A 15987-nucleotide genomic window follows, 5' to 3' on the forward strand; every position below is an offset into this window, starting at 1 on the left:
CCGTACCCCAGCCTAATAGACTGGCGTCGGTCGTTACAATGATCCACTCTGGTCTGCGGAAACATATTCCCTGAGACAGGTGATCCTGAGACAACCACCAGAGAAGAGAATCTCTGGTCTCCTGGTCCAACTGAATTTGAGGAGACAAATCTGCATAATCCCCATTCCACTGTTTGAGCATGCATAGTTGCAGTGGTCTGAGGTGTATCCAAGCAAAATGTCCATTGCCGCTACCATTAGTCCGATTGTCTCCATGTACTGAGCTACAGATGGCCGAGGAATGGAATGAAGAGCTCGGCAAGTAGTTAACAGTTTTAACTTTCTGACCTCCGTCAGAAATATTTTCATTTCTACCGAGTCTATCAGGGTTCCTAGGAATGGAACTCTTGTGAGGGGGAGAGAGAACTCTTTTCTCTTGTTAGGTGTATCCAGTCCACGGATCATCCATTACTTGTGGGATATTCTCCTTCCCAACAGGAAGTTGCAAGAGGATCACCCACAGCAGAGCTGCTATATAGCTCCTCCCCTAACTGCCATATCCAGTCATTCTCTTGCAAGCTCTCAATATAGCTGGAGGTAGTAAGAGGAAAGTGGTAAAATATAGTTAGTTTTTTCTTCAATCAAAAGTTTATTGTTTTTAAATGGTACCGGAGTTGTGCTATTTTATCTCAGGCAGCATTTAGAAGAAGAATCTGCCTGCATTTTTCTATGATCTTAGCAGAAGTAACTAAGATCCACTGCTATTCTCACATATGTCTGAGGAGTGAGGTAACTTCAGAGGGAGAATGGCGTGCAGGGTATCCTGCAATAAGGTATGTGCAGTTAAGTTTTTCTAGGGATGGAATTTGCTAGAAAATGCTGCTGATACCGGATTAATGTAAGTTAAAGCCTAAATACAGTGATTTAATAGCGACTAGTATCAGGCTTGCTATCAGAGGTATATACTCTGATTAATGTGCAATATAAAATGTTTGCTGGCATGTTTAATCGTTTTTATATATGCTTTGGTGATAAAACTTATTGGGGCCTAGTTTTTTCCACATGGCTGGCTTTATATTTGCCTAGAAACAGTTTCCTGAGGCACTGTTATAGTATAAAAGTTACAGTTGGTGCAGTTAAAATTACAAACTGTGACATTCAGCTTCCCTCAGCAGTCCCCTGCATGCTATAGGACATCTCTGAAGGGCTCAAAAGGCTTCAAAAGTCGGAGCTGTGGCAGTTGTTATGACTGTTTAAAAAACATATTTTTCGTTTTGTTAATCTGTTTTTTGTATTAAGGGGTTAATCATCCATTTGCAAGTGGGTGCAATGCTCTGCAAACTTGTTACATACACTGTAAAAATTTCGTTAGTTTAACTGCCTTTTTTCACTGTTATTTCAAATTTTGGCAAAATTTGTTTCTCTTAAAGGCACAGTAACGTTTTTTTATATTGCTTGTTAACTTGATTTAAAGTGTTTTCTAAGCTTGCTAGTCTCATTGCTAGTCTGTATAAACATGTCTGACATAGAGGAAACTCCTTGTTCATTATGTTTAAAAGCCATGGTGGAACCCCATAGGAGAATGTGTACTAAATGTGTTGATTTCACTTTAAACAATAAAGATCAGCTGTTATCTTTAAAAGAATTATCACCAGAGGATTCTGACGAGGGGGAAGTTATGCCGACTAACTCTCCCCACGTGTCGGACCCTTTGACTCCTGCTCAAGGGACTCACGCTAAAATGGCGCCAAGTACATCAAAGACGCCCATAGCGATTACTTTGCAGGACATGGCGACAATCATGGATAATACCCTGTCAGCGGTATTAGCCAGACTGCCTGAATTCAGAGGAAAGCGCGATAGCTCTGGGGTTAGACGTAATACAGAGCGCGCAGATGTTTTAAGGTCCATGTCTGATACTGCGTCACAATATGCAGAAGCTGAGGAAGAGCTTTAGTCTGTAGGTGACGTCTCTGACTCGGGGAAACCTGATTCAGATATATCTACTTTTAAATTTAAGCTTGAGAACCTCCGGGTGTTGCTTGGAGAGGTTTTAGCTGCTCTGAATGACTGTGACACAATTGCAGTGCCAGAGAAATTGTGTAGACTGGATAAATACTATGCGGTGCCGGTGTGTACTGACGTTTTTTCCAATACCTAAAAGGTTTCCAGAAATTATTACTAAGGAGTGGGACAGACCCGGTGTGCCGTTTTCCCCCCCTCCTATTTTTAGAAAAATGTTTCCAATAGACGCCACCACACGGGACTTATGGCAGACGGTCCCTAAGGTGGAGGGAGCAGTTTCTACTTTAGCAAAGCGTACCACTATCCCTGTCGAGGACAGTTGTGCTTTTTCAGATCCAATGGATAAAAAATTAGAAGGTTACCTTAAGAAAATGTTTATTCAACAAGGTTTTATCCTGCAGCCCCTTGCATGCATTGCTCCTGTCACTGCTGCTGCGGCGTTCTGGTTTGAGTCTCTGGAAGAGGCCTTTCAGACAGCTACTCCATTGACTGAAATACTTGACAAGCTTAGAATACTTAAGCTAGCTAATTCTTTTGTTTCTGATGCCATTGTTCATTTGACTAAACTAACGGCTAAGAATTCTGGATTCGCCATCCAGGCGCGTAGGGCGCTATGGCTTAAATCTTGGTCAGCTGACGTGACTTCAAAGTCTAAATTACTTAACATTCCCTTAAAGGGGCAGACCCTATTCGGGCTTGGTTTGAGGGAAATTATTGCTGACATTACTGGAGGTAAGGGTCATACCCTTCCTCAGGACAGGGCCAAATCAAGGGCCAAACAGTCTAATTTTCATGCCTTTCGAAACTTCAAGGCAGGTGCATTATCAACTTCCTCTGCTACAAAACAAGAGGGAACTTTTGTGCAATCCAAGCCGGCCTGGAAATCTAACCAGGCCTGGAGCAAAGGCAAGCAGGCCAGAAAGCCTGCTGCTGCCTCTAAGACAGCATGAAGGAACGGCCCCCTATCCGGCAACGGATCTAGTAGGGGGCAGACTTTTTCTCTCTTCGCCCAGGCGTGGGCAAGAGATGTTCAGGATCCCTGGGCGTTGGAGATCATATCTCAGGGATATCTTCTGGACTTCAAAGCTTCCCCCCCACAAGGGAGATTTCACCTTTCGAGATTATCTGTAAACCAGATAAAGAAAGAGGCATTCTTACGCTGTGTGCAAGACCTCCTAATAATGGGAGTGATCCATCCAGTTCCACAGATGGAACAAGGACAGGGATTTTATTCAAATCTGTTTGTGGTTCCCAAAAAAGAGGGAACCTTCAGACCAATTTTGGATCTAAAGATCTTAAACAAATTCCTCAGAGTTCCATCGTTCAAAATGGAAACTATTCGGACAATCCTACCTATGATCCAGGAGGGTCAGTACATGACCACAGTGGATTTGAAGGATGCTTACCTTCACATACCGATTCACAAAGATCATCATCGGTTCCTAAGGTTTGCCTTTCTAGACAGGCATTACCAGTTTGTGGCTCTTCCCTTCGGGTTAGCTACAGCCCCAAGAATTTTTACAAAGGTTCTGGGGTCTCTTCTGGCGGTCCTAAGACCACGGAGCATAGCAGTGGCCCCTTATCTAGACGACATCCTGATACAGGCGTCAAACTTCCAAATTGCCAAATCTCATACGGACATAGTGTTGGCATTTCTGAGGTCGCATGGGTGGAAAGTGAACGAGGGAAAGAGTTCTCTATCACCCCTCACAAGGGTTTCCTTCCTAGGAACTCTGATAGATTCTGTAGAAATGAAAATTTACCTGACGGAGTCCAGTTTATCAAAGCTTCTAAATTCCTGCCGTGTTCTTCACTACATTCCGCGCCCTTCGGTGGCTCAGTGCATGGAAGTGATCGGTTTAATGGTAGCGGCGATGGACATAGTGCCATTTGCGCGCCTACATCTCAGACCGCTGCAATTATGCATGCTCAGTCAGTGGAATGGGGATTACACAGATTTGTCCCCTCTGCTAAATCTGGATCAAGAGACCAGAGATTCTCTTCTGTGGTGGCTATCTCGGGTCCATCTGTCCAAAGGTATGACCTTTCGCAGGCCAGATTGGACAATTGTAACAACAGATGCCAGCCTTCTAGGTTGGGGTGCAGTCTGGAATTCCCTGAAGGCTCAGGGATCGTGGACTCGGGAGGAGAAACTCCTCCCAATAATTATTCTGGAGTTAAGAGCAATATTCAATGCTCTTCTAGCATGGCCTCAGTTAGCAACCCTGAGGTTCATCAGATTTCAGTCGGACAACATCACGACTGTGGCTTACATCAACCATCAAGGGGGGACCAGGAGCTCCCTAGCGATGTTAGAAGTCTCCAAGATAATTCGCTGGGCAGAGACTCACTCTTGCCATCTATCAGCGATCCATATCCCAGGTGTAGAGAACTGGGAGGCGGATTTTCTAAGTCGTCAGACTTTTCATCCGGGGGAGTGGGAACTCCATCCGGAGGTGTTTGCTCAAATGGTTCATCGTTGGGGCACACCAGAATTGGATCTCATGGCGTCTCGCCAGAACGCCAAGCTTCCTTGTTACGGATCCAGGTCCAGGGACCCAGAAGCGACGCTGATAGATGCTCTAGCAGCACCGTGGTTCTTCAACCTGGCTTATGTGTTTCCACCGTTTCCTCTGCTCCCTCGACTGATTGCCAAAATCAAACAGGAGAGAGCATCTGTGATCTTGATCGCGCCTGCATTGCCACGCAGGACCTGGTATGCAGACCTGGTGGACATGTCATCCTTTCCACCTTGGCCTCTGCCTCTGAGACAAGACCTTCTACTACAAGGTCCTTTCAATTATCCAAATCTAATTTCTCTGAGACTGACTGCCTGGAGATTGAATGCTTGATTTTATCAAGGCGTGGCTTCTCCGAGTCAGTCATTGATACCTTAATACAGGCACAAAAGCCTGTAACCAGGAAAATCTACCATAAGATATGGCGCAAATATCTTCATTGGTGTGAATCCAATAATTACTCATGGAGTAAGGTTAGGATTCCTAGGATATTGTCCTTTCTCCAAGAGGGTTTGGATAAAGGATTATCAGATAGTTCTTTAAAGGGACAGATATTTCTGCTCTGTCTATCCTTTTGCACAAGCGTCTGGCAGAGATTCCAGACGTCCAGGCATTTTGTCAGGCTTTGGTTAGAATTAAGCCTGTGTTTAAACCTGTTGCTCCTCCATGGAGCTTAAACTTGGTTCTTAAGGTTCTTCAAGGAGTTCCGTTTGAACCCCTTCATTCCATTGATATCAAACTTTTATCTTGGAAAGTTCTGTTTTTGATGGCTATTTCCTCGGCTCGTAGAGTCTCTGAGTTATCAGCTTTACAATGTGATTCTCCTTATCTGATTTTCCATACAGATAAAGTATTTCTGCGTACAAAACCTGGGTTTTTACCTAAGGTAGTTTCCAACAAGAATATGAATCAAGAGATTGTTGTTCCATCATTGTGTCCTAATCCTTCTTCAAAGAAGGAACGTTTTTTACATAATTTGGACGTAGTCCGTGCTTTAAAGTTTTACTTACAAGCGACTAAAGATTTTCGTCAAACATCTTCCCTGTTTGTTGTTTACTCTGGACAGAGGAGAGGTCAAAAGGCTTCGGCAACCTCTCTTTCTTTTTGGCTTCGGAGCGTAATACGCTTAGCCTATGAGACTGCTGGACAGCAGCCCCCTGAAAGGATTACAGCTCATTCTACTAGAGCTGTGGCTTCCACCTGGGCCTTTAAAAATGAGGCTTCTGTTGAACAGATTTGCAAAGCGGCGACTTGGTCTTCGCTTCATACCTTTTCAAAATTTTACAAATTTGATACTTTTGCTTCTTCGGAGGCTATTTTTGGGAGAAAGGTTCTACAGGCAGTGGTCCCTTCCGTTTAAGTACCTGCCTTGTCCCTCCCTTCATCCGTGTACTTTAGCTTTGGTATTGGTATCCCACAAGTAATGGATGATCCGTGGACTGGATACACCTAACAAGAGAAAACATAATTTATGCTTAACTGATAAATTTATTTCTCTTGTGGTGTATCCCGTCCACGGCCCGCCCTGTCCTTTTAAGGCAGGTCTAAATTTTAAACTACAGTCACCACTGCACCCTATGGTTTCTCCTTTCTCGGCTAGTTTCGGTTGAATGACTGGATATGGCAGTTAGGGGAGGAGCTATATAGCAGCTCTGCTGTGGGTGATCCTCTTGCAACTTCCTGTTGGGAAGGAGAATATCCCACAAGTAATGGATGATCCGTGGACTGGATACACCACAAGAGAAATAAATTTATCAGGTAAGCATAAATTATGTTTTTTACGTTCACCTTCCACCCGTGAGACCTCAGAAAGACCAATACGATCTCCGTGTGAGACTTGGTTCTTTGGAAAGTCTACGCCTGAATTAAGATGTCGTCTAAGTAAGGCGCCACTGCTATGCCCCGCGGTCTTAGAACCACCAGGAGGGACCCTAGCACCTTTGTGAAAATTCTGGGAGCAGTGGCCAACCCGAAAGGAAGAGCCACAAACTGATAACGCTTGTCCAGAAAGGCGAACCTGAGAAACTGGTGATGATCTTTGTGGATAGGAATATGCAGATACGCATCCTTTAGATCCACGGTAGTCATATATTGACCCTCCTGGATCATTGGTAAGATTGTCCGAATGGTCTTCATCTTGAATGATGGGACTCTGAGGAATTTGTTTAGAATTTTGAGATCCAGGATTGGTCTGAAAGTTCCTTCTTTTTTGGGAACCACAAACAGGTTTGAGTAAAACCCCAGTCCTTGTTCTGCAATTGGAACTGGGTGGATCACTCCCATTGTAAGTAGATCTTCTACACAGCGTAAAAACGCCTCTTTCTTTGTCTGATCTTTAGACAGACGAGAAATGTGGAACCCTCCCCTTGGAGGAGAGTCCTTGAATTCTAGAAGGTATCCCTGGGCTACAATCTCTAATGCCCAAGGATCGTGTACATCTCTTGCCCAGGCCTGAACGAAGAGAGAGAGTCTGCCCCCTACTAGATCCGGTCCTGGATCGGGGGCTACCCCTTCATGCTGTCTTGGTGGCAGCTGCAGGCTTTTTGGCCTGTTTACCCTTATTCCAGCCCTGGTAAGGTTTCCAAGTTGCCTTGGGCTGTGAAGCATTACCCTCTTGCTTTGCAGCCGGAGAGGATGAAGCTGGGGCCGTTCCTGAAATTGCGAAAGGAACGAAAATTAGCTTTGTTCTTTGTCTTAAAGGGCTTGTCCTGAGGGAGAGCATGGCCTTTTCCCCCGGTATTATCTGAAATAATCTCTTTCAATTCAGGCCCGAAGAGGGGCTTTCCTTTGAAAGGAATGTTCAAAAGCTTGGATTTAGATGACACATCGGTCAACCAGGACTTTAGCCATAGCACCCTGCGCGCCAAAATGGCGAAACCTGAATTTTTCGCCGCTAACTTGGCTATTTGGAAAGCGGCGTCAGTGATAAAATAATTAGCTAGCTTTAGAGACTTAATTCTATCCACAATTTCCTCATATGAGGTCTCCGTCTGGAGCGAGTCTTCCAGCGCCTCAAAACAGAAAGCAGCTGCAGTAGTTACGGGAATAATGCAGATAATAGGTTGGAGAAGAAAACCTTGTTGAACAAAAATTTTCTTAAGTAACCCCTCTAACTTCTTATCCATAGGGTCTTTAAAAGCACAACTGTCTTCAATTGGTATGGTTGTGCGTTTAGCAAGTGTAGAAATAGCCCCCTCCACCTTAGGGACCGTATGCCACGAGTCCCGCACAGGGTCAGGTATGGGGAACATTTTCTTAAAAACAGGAGGGGGAGCAAAGGGAACACCTGGTCTATCCCACTCCCTAGTAACGATATCCGCAATCCTCTTAGGGACCGGAAACGTATCCGTGTAAACAGGGACCTCTAGGTACTTGTCCATTTTACACAATTTCTCTGGGATCACCAAAGGGTCGCAGTCATCCAGAGTAGCTAATACCTCCCTAAGCAAAACGCGTATCTGAATCTGTCTGGGGAGGAACCCTTCCTGAATCAGAGACTTCTCCCTCAGACATCAAATCCCTCGCTCCCACTTCAGAGCGTTGTGAGGGTATATCGGATACAGCTACCAAAGCGTCAGAATGCTCATAATCTGTTCTTAAAACGGAGCTATCGCGCTTTGCGGGTAACACGGGCAGTTTAGATAAGAAGGCTGTAAGAGAATTATCCATGACTGCCGCGAAGTCTTGTAATGTAAAAGAGTTAGATGCACTAGAGGTACTAGGCGTCGCTTGCGGGGGTGTAACTGGTTGTGACACTTGGGGAGAGGCAGACGGGCTACCCTCGTTACCTTCAGTCTGAGGATCATCTTGGGCCACATTTTTAAGTGCAACAATATGATCTTTAAAGTGTATAGACATATCAGTACAAGTGGGACACATTCTGAGAGGGGGTTCCACCATGGCTTCTAAACACATTGCACAAGGATTTTCCTTAGTGTCAGACATGTTTAATAGACTAGTAATATATACAAGCAGGCTTGGAAATCACTTTAATCAAATAAAAAACACAATTTGAAAAAAAAACGTTACTGTGCCTTTAGAGATAAAAAGTGCACACAATTTTACAAAACGGTGAAAAATGCAGCAATTCTCCTGAAATTTTCACAGTATGTACCTAAAGCCTTAATAAGATTGTACCACACGTTTCAAAGCGATTAACCCCTTAATGCCCAAACCGGAGCAGCCTAAAGCCAACACCCGGTTAAACATAGTACAGCACCTTGCCACAGCCTTGCTGTGGCCCTACCTGCCCTTAGGGATCAGATTTGGGGGAATATAGCTTCTATAAGGCCCTCAAACAGCAGCAGGACCCTCCATGTGAAGCAGCATGATCTTCTCTGCAATTCTAACTGCGCATCTGAGGCCCGAAATTAGGCCCCTCCCACTCTACTCCTGAGTTGTGAGGCCTAGTAAATCACTCTTAAGTGACTAAAAACCAGCCATGTGGGTAATAACCCCAGAAAAAAACCCAAAAGGACTTTCAAAGTGTCTACAAACAATATTTTTCTTGAATAAACAATCGATTGCCCTGAATCAGTGTCAACCAGCATAATTAGCCCTGTTATGTAAGCATTCAATTCCTTACTAAGTCTGTGAACATAGCTTACCCTCCCCTCATGGGGATATTGTCAGTCTCTTCTAGCATTATCTCAGTCTTGTCTAGAAATAAATGACTGAACATACCTCATTGCAGATTACCCTGCAAACAAATTTTGAAAAAGTCTTTTTGCACCAAACTAAGTAGTCTTAGTAGGTGGGTGTGCTGGATTGTACTGTATTTCACACCCTCTATATAATAGTTTGGATATCTCATATTTTTTGTGTCGCTGTATATTGAGCACTCATGACAATACTAAATTGCTGTTTATAAGTGAACACAATATTGCGTTTAGATAACTGGGCAGTGTCGCTGCAATTGTGTCAGGTCCTATAACGGCTCTGACTCTCTCCTAGAGTTTATTTAGAAATGTTTTCACTCCACAAATTTTGAAAGAGTCAGAGCTGTTATAGGGACCTGACACAATTGCAGCGACACTGCCCAGTAATCTGAACGCAACATTGTGTTCACTTATGAACGGCAATTTAGTATTGCGCTATTATCCTATTACTTGCTCACCATAACTAAGAGGGGGGGCACATGTATTGTTGCAGTATCATATTTACGCAGTGCTATATACAGCTCTATAACATAAAATAAAGACTATATATAACAGCACTTAATATTCAGCGCTTATCACTGTGGCTTGTATGACCAGGATCTTATTTAACCACAATCCAATGTTGCCACAGTATTCATAGGCTGTGTAAATACAGAAAACACTGGGCACACTCGCATACAAAACACCATGAGTGCTCAATATACAGCGATACACAAAAATATGTGAGCTCTAAACTATCATATAGAGGGTGTTATACACATTACAATTGGGCACACCTACCTATTAAGACTATTTAGCTTAGTGCTTATATAAGTGTATTATGTTCTAACTATTACATAATAACATATAAAGTAATAAAGTACAATATTGCTCAAGATTAAAAGATAGGTGGTCCTATTGTGAATCTAATCCAATATATCCGAGGATACTACAGAGAAGGAGAATATTAACCCAGGAAATGCTAGCTTCCTTAGTTAACTGCAGCAACATACAAATATGCTTAATTTACTCTACTAGTCTAAGAATACTATCTAAGGTATATCGGCACAATTTTACCCAGTTTTGTGAACTTAATCATATAGAGCGCGAATAAAATGAGCACATTTACCAGTACATTAGTGTGAATGCTCTAGAACCAATTCAATTTGGACTTGGTTCCAAATTCGAAATATTGTCAGCTCACATTACAATAAGAAGTTACTACAGATATCTAGTGACTAACCACTTAACCTCAGGATATTACCCTGGGTCCAGTTATCAGCACATATACACTTTTTAGTGGTGTATTTATCAGCATATCCCTTTACAGCACTTAAAAGACAACAATATTGGGCACATTGTGCAATAAAATCATATGTTATAACTGTGTAGTATTTATGTATAATCTGAAGATTCAACCTTATAGAGCATATATATGAACATTAGAAAGGTGATCATTCAGTTAAATTAAAATACCTACACAGCTTATAATATAATTCAGTCCATAATTTCTATCGAGGAATTAGAGAAATTATCCTTATTGTACTTCATTTATCCTAACTCGTTAGATGTAGTGGCACTTTTCTACTACGTCTTTAGTTACCAGTGCTCTAACAGCATTAAATTCAATGCAATTTCGAGTCTCTTTGTGATTACATGTTGCTTGCCAACATTTAACCTGCCCCTCTCTCTCTGTTATCAAGATGGCGCGCTCTGCGCGTGGAACTTTTGCGGCTTTACCAGACTCCTAGGTGTAATTTGGATAGAGGTCTGTTGTCTGCCCCTTACTCCCTTAGCTCACCTCCGCTTCAGGTTAGTGTACATATGCGAAGTCCGGAGTGCGGTGTTAGCAGAATCCAGTGTGGATCAAGGCCTCAGTAGGTGCATCGTTGTATTATCGCACCAAGCGCAATAACGATCCGTCTTCCAGCTTCACATTAGGCTGTCTGGGCGATGATTAGCCCAATCCGCATTTCTGGGCTACTTTTTCCCACTTCAGTTAGGCTATTTGGTGTCACTCAGCCAGATAGGGCTCAGGAGCTCATCTCCTAGGCTGGCTAGCTCCGCCCTCAAAACAAGACTTATCAATTCAAGTCCCAAGAACAAAAATTATGCTAACATGATAAATGAATTTCTTTCATGATGGTGAAAGTCCAACATTTATAACGGGTGGGACTATTTCCCTCCTGACCACTAGGAGGAGGCAAAGACACCCTAATACACCAAAGCTTTAAATCTCTCCTACCTCTCATGATCCTCCATCATAAATTTAAAGCAACAGTAACCTCAGAAAACAAAGTTCTTTTTTAAAGTGATATAAACTGCTAGTGTATGGTGTATAAATATATGTCCCCAGACCATGTGAACATCTTGATATTCATAGACAGTGGGCTATAAAGGTGCAAGTGCTTACCTCTCAGCACCTCCCTCCACTGTGCTTACCTCAGCTACAGCAACCTGCTTCCAGTAGATGAGCCCATCCTAGGTAGTGGGAGCATGATGATATAGCATAGGATCTAAAGGCTGTGACACACTGCAAGTGGAGCGGTGCGCAGCGTGTAGCTGCAGCTGTGCACGCTCAGTGTGTCCTGCCTTTTCATCTCTGAGCACTCTGCTGCATCAGGTCGCGTAGCTGAGCACTCAGAGATGAAATAATTGAACTTCAGAAGCGATGCGACGCGGTGCGAAGCAGCTGCATCGCTTCGCGCCGCATCGCTTGCAGTGTGTCACAGCCTTTAATCAGTAACAACATCTCAGCCCAGGGGATTGGTGGACAAGTCCACATTTCATCTGGGGAAGGCTGTAGAACCACAAAGCTCACTGTAGACCAGGGGATTGGTGGACAAGCCCACATTTCACCTGGGATGCTTGTGACATTTCTCACTGAGAAAACACCTTTCACTGCCTGGTTGATAACTCATTGTCTGCCCTCTGAACAACAGGTTACTGCTAGGAGCATTTGCCCTCAGATCAGTTAAAAGCAACGATGAGTAGTTCTGGCACTTCACTTCCACCTCACTCCTCATCAAAGAGACAAAAGAAAATGACTGAGGATCAGTGAGAGGAATTTAAAGCTCTGGTGTATTGGGGTGTATTTTGATGCCTCCTAGTGGTCAGGAGGGGAATTTTACCACACATGATGTTGTGGGCTCTCACCATCTGATGAATAGAATTAATTTAACAGGAAAGCATATAGTTTGCTTCTTTAAATGCCAAAAGAAATTAAAACATCTTATTTTGGGGCAGAAAAGCTCCTTTACACCAGTGATTTTGGCAATAATAGTATCCAGATCTAGCCCAAACAAGGTTTTACCCTTAAAGGGAAGAGAAAGTAATATGCATTTGGAAACCGTTTCAGCAGACCAAGATTTGAGCCATAAAGCTAGTCTAGCTAAAGCAGCATTTTAGCATTAATGCAAATCCTTTCCACAGCTACATAACAAATAAAATTTGCTATAAAGGGAAAAAAAAGTAAAGGAGCGCCGATCACAACTGTCAGCTGTACAGATGGAATCAAAACTGAATATAATTAAATGCTAGAAATGCAAAATAGATGTGAATTGAAATATGCAGGTAAAATTTTAAAGAAACACAATTTAATATGTACGTTAACATAAAATAAAATTTATATATAAGGTACTATGAACCACTGGTGGTATGTAATATATATAAGGTTAAAACCTTTCCAAATGCATAAAAAAAAAATGTTCTTAGGAAAAAAAGGGGGTTAATGCTCAGGAATGTTATGTCCAATGTAATTTCTCAAACTCTAAAAACTCTCAAAAAGTTGAACCGAAGATTGGAGTACACTGATTTAACTCTATCGTATAAAACTTCAGTGTTACCAGAGAGGAAAGAGTTATGCACCGTCTTTGTGCAATCCTTTTCAGTGGTTAAGTGATCCTTTACGGAATCTATTTGATGGTGGACTAGCTTTGCAAAACCTTAAGTATGAAAATAAGGATCAGTCCGTGTCCGTTAGTAAGTACATGATATATAGGATCAGTCCCTATATTTAGTATGTATAGGATGCTAGAGCTGTGCAAAATAAGCAGGTTGTAAAAATTGTAGGAACTCACTGAAATTCAAAATCTTCTTGTTTCTCCGCTATTACCTTACAAAGTTTTCAGTCCAATGCACCGCCAAAACCATGCGGCTTTCTCCTTTGTATTGAAAGGAGCACTTCTGTGCAAGCCAGGTCACGTGTATGCTTTGGACCAATCAAAAGGGCGGATTCTCTGCTTTTCGGTTCCTTGTGATTTCTTCACCAGCTGTTCATTTCAGAGCGCTCTGAAGTGGAAAGCAAAGCAGTTGCAGACTAATCTTGGTTTCTCATCATTGACATGTTTCAGCTTTTCACAGCTTTTTTCAAGATCTTTTTTTTTTCTTACCTTTATTGCATTTTATACTGAGGTTTTGGATATCACCTCATTGAAAAGAGTAGCAAAGCTGTAGGGTTTCGCTTCTTTTTTCTTAAATAACATTTGCTGTTCTGAGGAGATTTAAACAATCCTGACTCTTATCCAGAGTAGTTTCCCAAGAAACAACTTTTCATTATCTATCCAAAGGATCCATAAAAAAATGATTTATCCTCCAAAGTAATAATAGTTAATAGTACACCTGGCAAGATTTAATATAGCTGCACTCATCTTTATTAATAGTTTCCCAAAACTATGTATTAACAGAAGAGAAAGGAAACATAGATTAGAACTTAGCAGATAAAACAAAAAGAATACACAGATCTTGCCATTACTTAGGAATGAGTTCAGAAACTGAATCACGGATAGTAAATCCTGGTTGTTTAATTGTATCAGGCACATTCTCTAGCATATTCAAAGCATGAATATGCTCATGGTCAGGGCCCTGAGAGTCTGTTTTCAGAAGAAGAATCCTCAGTCATAGTAATCACTATTATCAATAGGGAACCTAGAGGGGCTGCTCCTAAGGGAGGTCCCAGATGAGCTAGAGGTCATAGAAAAATCAACTTCCAATCTTGCGTTTGGGCTCAACAGCTGGAGGCATAACAGCTAACACTATTAAGTGAATATAGTTCCTTAAATTTCTGTGATAGTTCAGAACTACTCTCCTGGGAGCAACCTTGATAAGGCAGAAACCCTTGAATGCTCTGAAAAGGCGGAGCAGCAAAACCCTGTTTAGGGTTAGAGAAAGACAGCACAAAAAGTACATAGCTGACCGATTCCCCAGTTTTGCGTAACTAACACTGTTATATTAATATACTTTTTACCCTCTGTGATTACCTGGTATCTAAGCCTTTGCAGACTGCCCCCATATCTCAGTTCCTTTGACAGTTTTGCATTTTCACCAATCAGTGCTGACTCTTAAATAACTCCACGGGAGTGAGCACAATGTTATCTATATGAACCACATGAATTTGCAGCATCTAACTGTGAAAAACTGTCAAAATGCACTGAGATAAACGGGGGTTGGCATGGAGAGTCCCTGAATCCATTCAATTACTAGTGGGAATTCAACTCCTGGCCACCAGCTGGAGGCAAAGAACACCCCAGCAAAGCTTTAAGTATCCTCCCACTACCCACAATCGCCAGTCATTCAGCCGAGGAATTATGGAAAGAGAATAAGACACAAAGGGTATAAAGGTGCCTGAGGTTTAGAAAAATGACAAAAAGCCATCTTAAAAATAAGGGCGGGTCGTGGACTCTCCATGCCAGCAAAGAAAATAATTTATCAGGTAAGTATAAATTATGTTTTCTTTCAAATGGCATGGAGAATCCACAAATCAATTCAATTACTAGTGAGAATCAATACCAAAGCTAGAGTCCACAGAATGGAAGGGAGGGATACACAAGACAGGCAAACCTAAACAGAAGGCACCACCACTTGAAGAACTTTCCTCCCAAAAGAAGCCTCAGCTGAGGCAAAAACATAAAATTTGGAAAAAGTATGCAATGATGACCAAGTGGCCGCCTTGCAAATCTGTTCCATAGAAGCATCATTTTTAAAGGCCCAAGAGGAAGCGACAGCCCTAGTGGAGTGAGCTGTAATTTTCTCTGGAAGCTGCTGTCCAGCTGTCTCAAAAGCCAATCGAATAACTCTTCTCAACCAGAAGGAAAGAGTAGAAGAAGTGGCCTTCTGACCTCTCCGTTTAATAACAACAAAAAGATCAGAAGATTGACAAAAATCTTTCATAGCCTGTAAACAGAACCTTAAAGCACGCACAACACAACATTCTTAGAGGAAGGATTAGGACAAAATAAAGGAACAACAATTTCTTGCTTAATATTGCGTTCCGAGACCACCTTAGGTAGAAATCCTAATTTAGTATGGAGAACTGCCTTATCCGCATGAAAAATAAGTTAATGAGAATCACACCGTAGAGCTGAAAGCTCAGAAACTCTACGGGCAGAGGAAATTGCCGGCAGAAACAAAACCTTCCAGGACAATAACTTGATATCAACAGAATGCATAGGCTCAAATGGAGCCTACTGCAGAACTTAAAGAACCAGATTAAGACTCCAAGGAGAAGCAATTGACCTAAATACAGGTCTGATTCTAACCAAAGCCTGGACAAAAGATTGAACATCTGGCAAAATTGCCAGACGCATCTGCAGAAGAATCAACAAAGCCGAAATCTGACCCTTTAGGGTACTGACTGATAAGCCCTTCTCCAGGCTCTCCTGAAGAAAGGACAGAATAGCGGGAGTTCTCATCTGACTCCAAGGAAAACCCCTATATCTGCACTAATGAAGGTATTTATGCCATACCTTATATAAAATCTTACGAGTAACAGGCTTACGAGCCTGAATCATAGTCTCAATAACAGACAGAAAAACCTCGTCTGGACAGAC

Source organism: Bombina bombina, chromosome 3 (genome assembly GCF_027579735.1).
Source record: "Bombina bombina isolate aBomBom1 chromosome 3, aBomBom1.pri, whole genome shotgun sequence".
NCBI classification, from domain to species: Eukaryota; Metazoa; Chordata; class Amphibia; order Anura; family Bombinatoridae; genus Bombina; species Bombina bombina.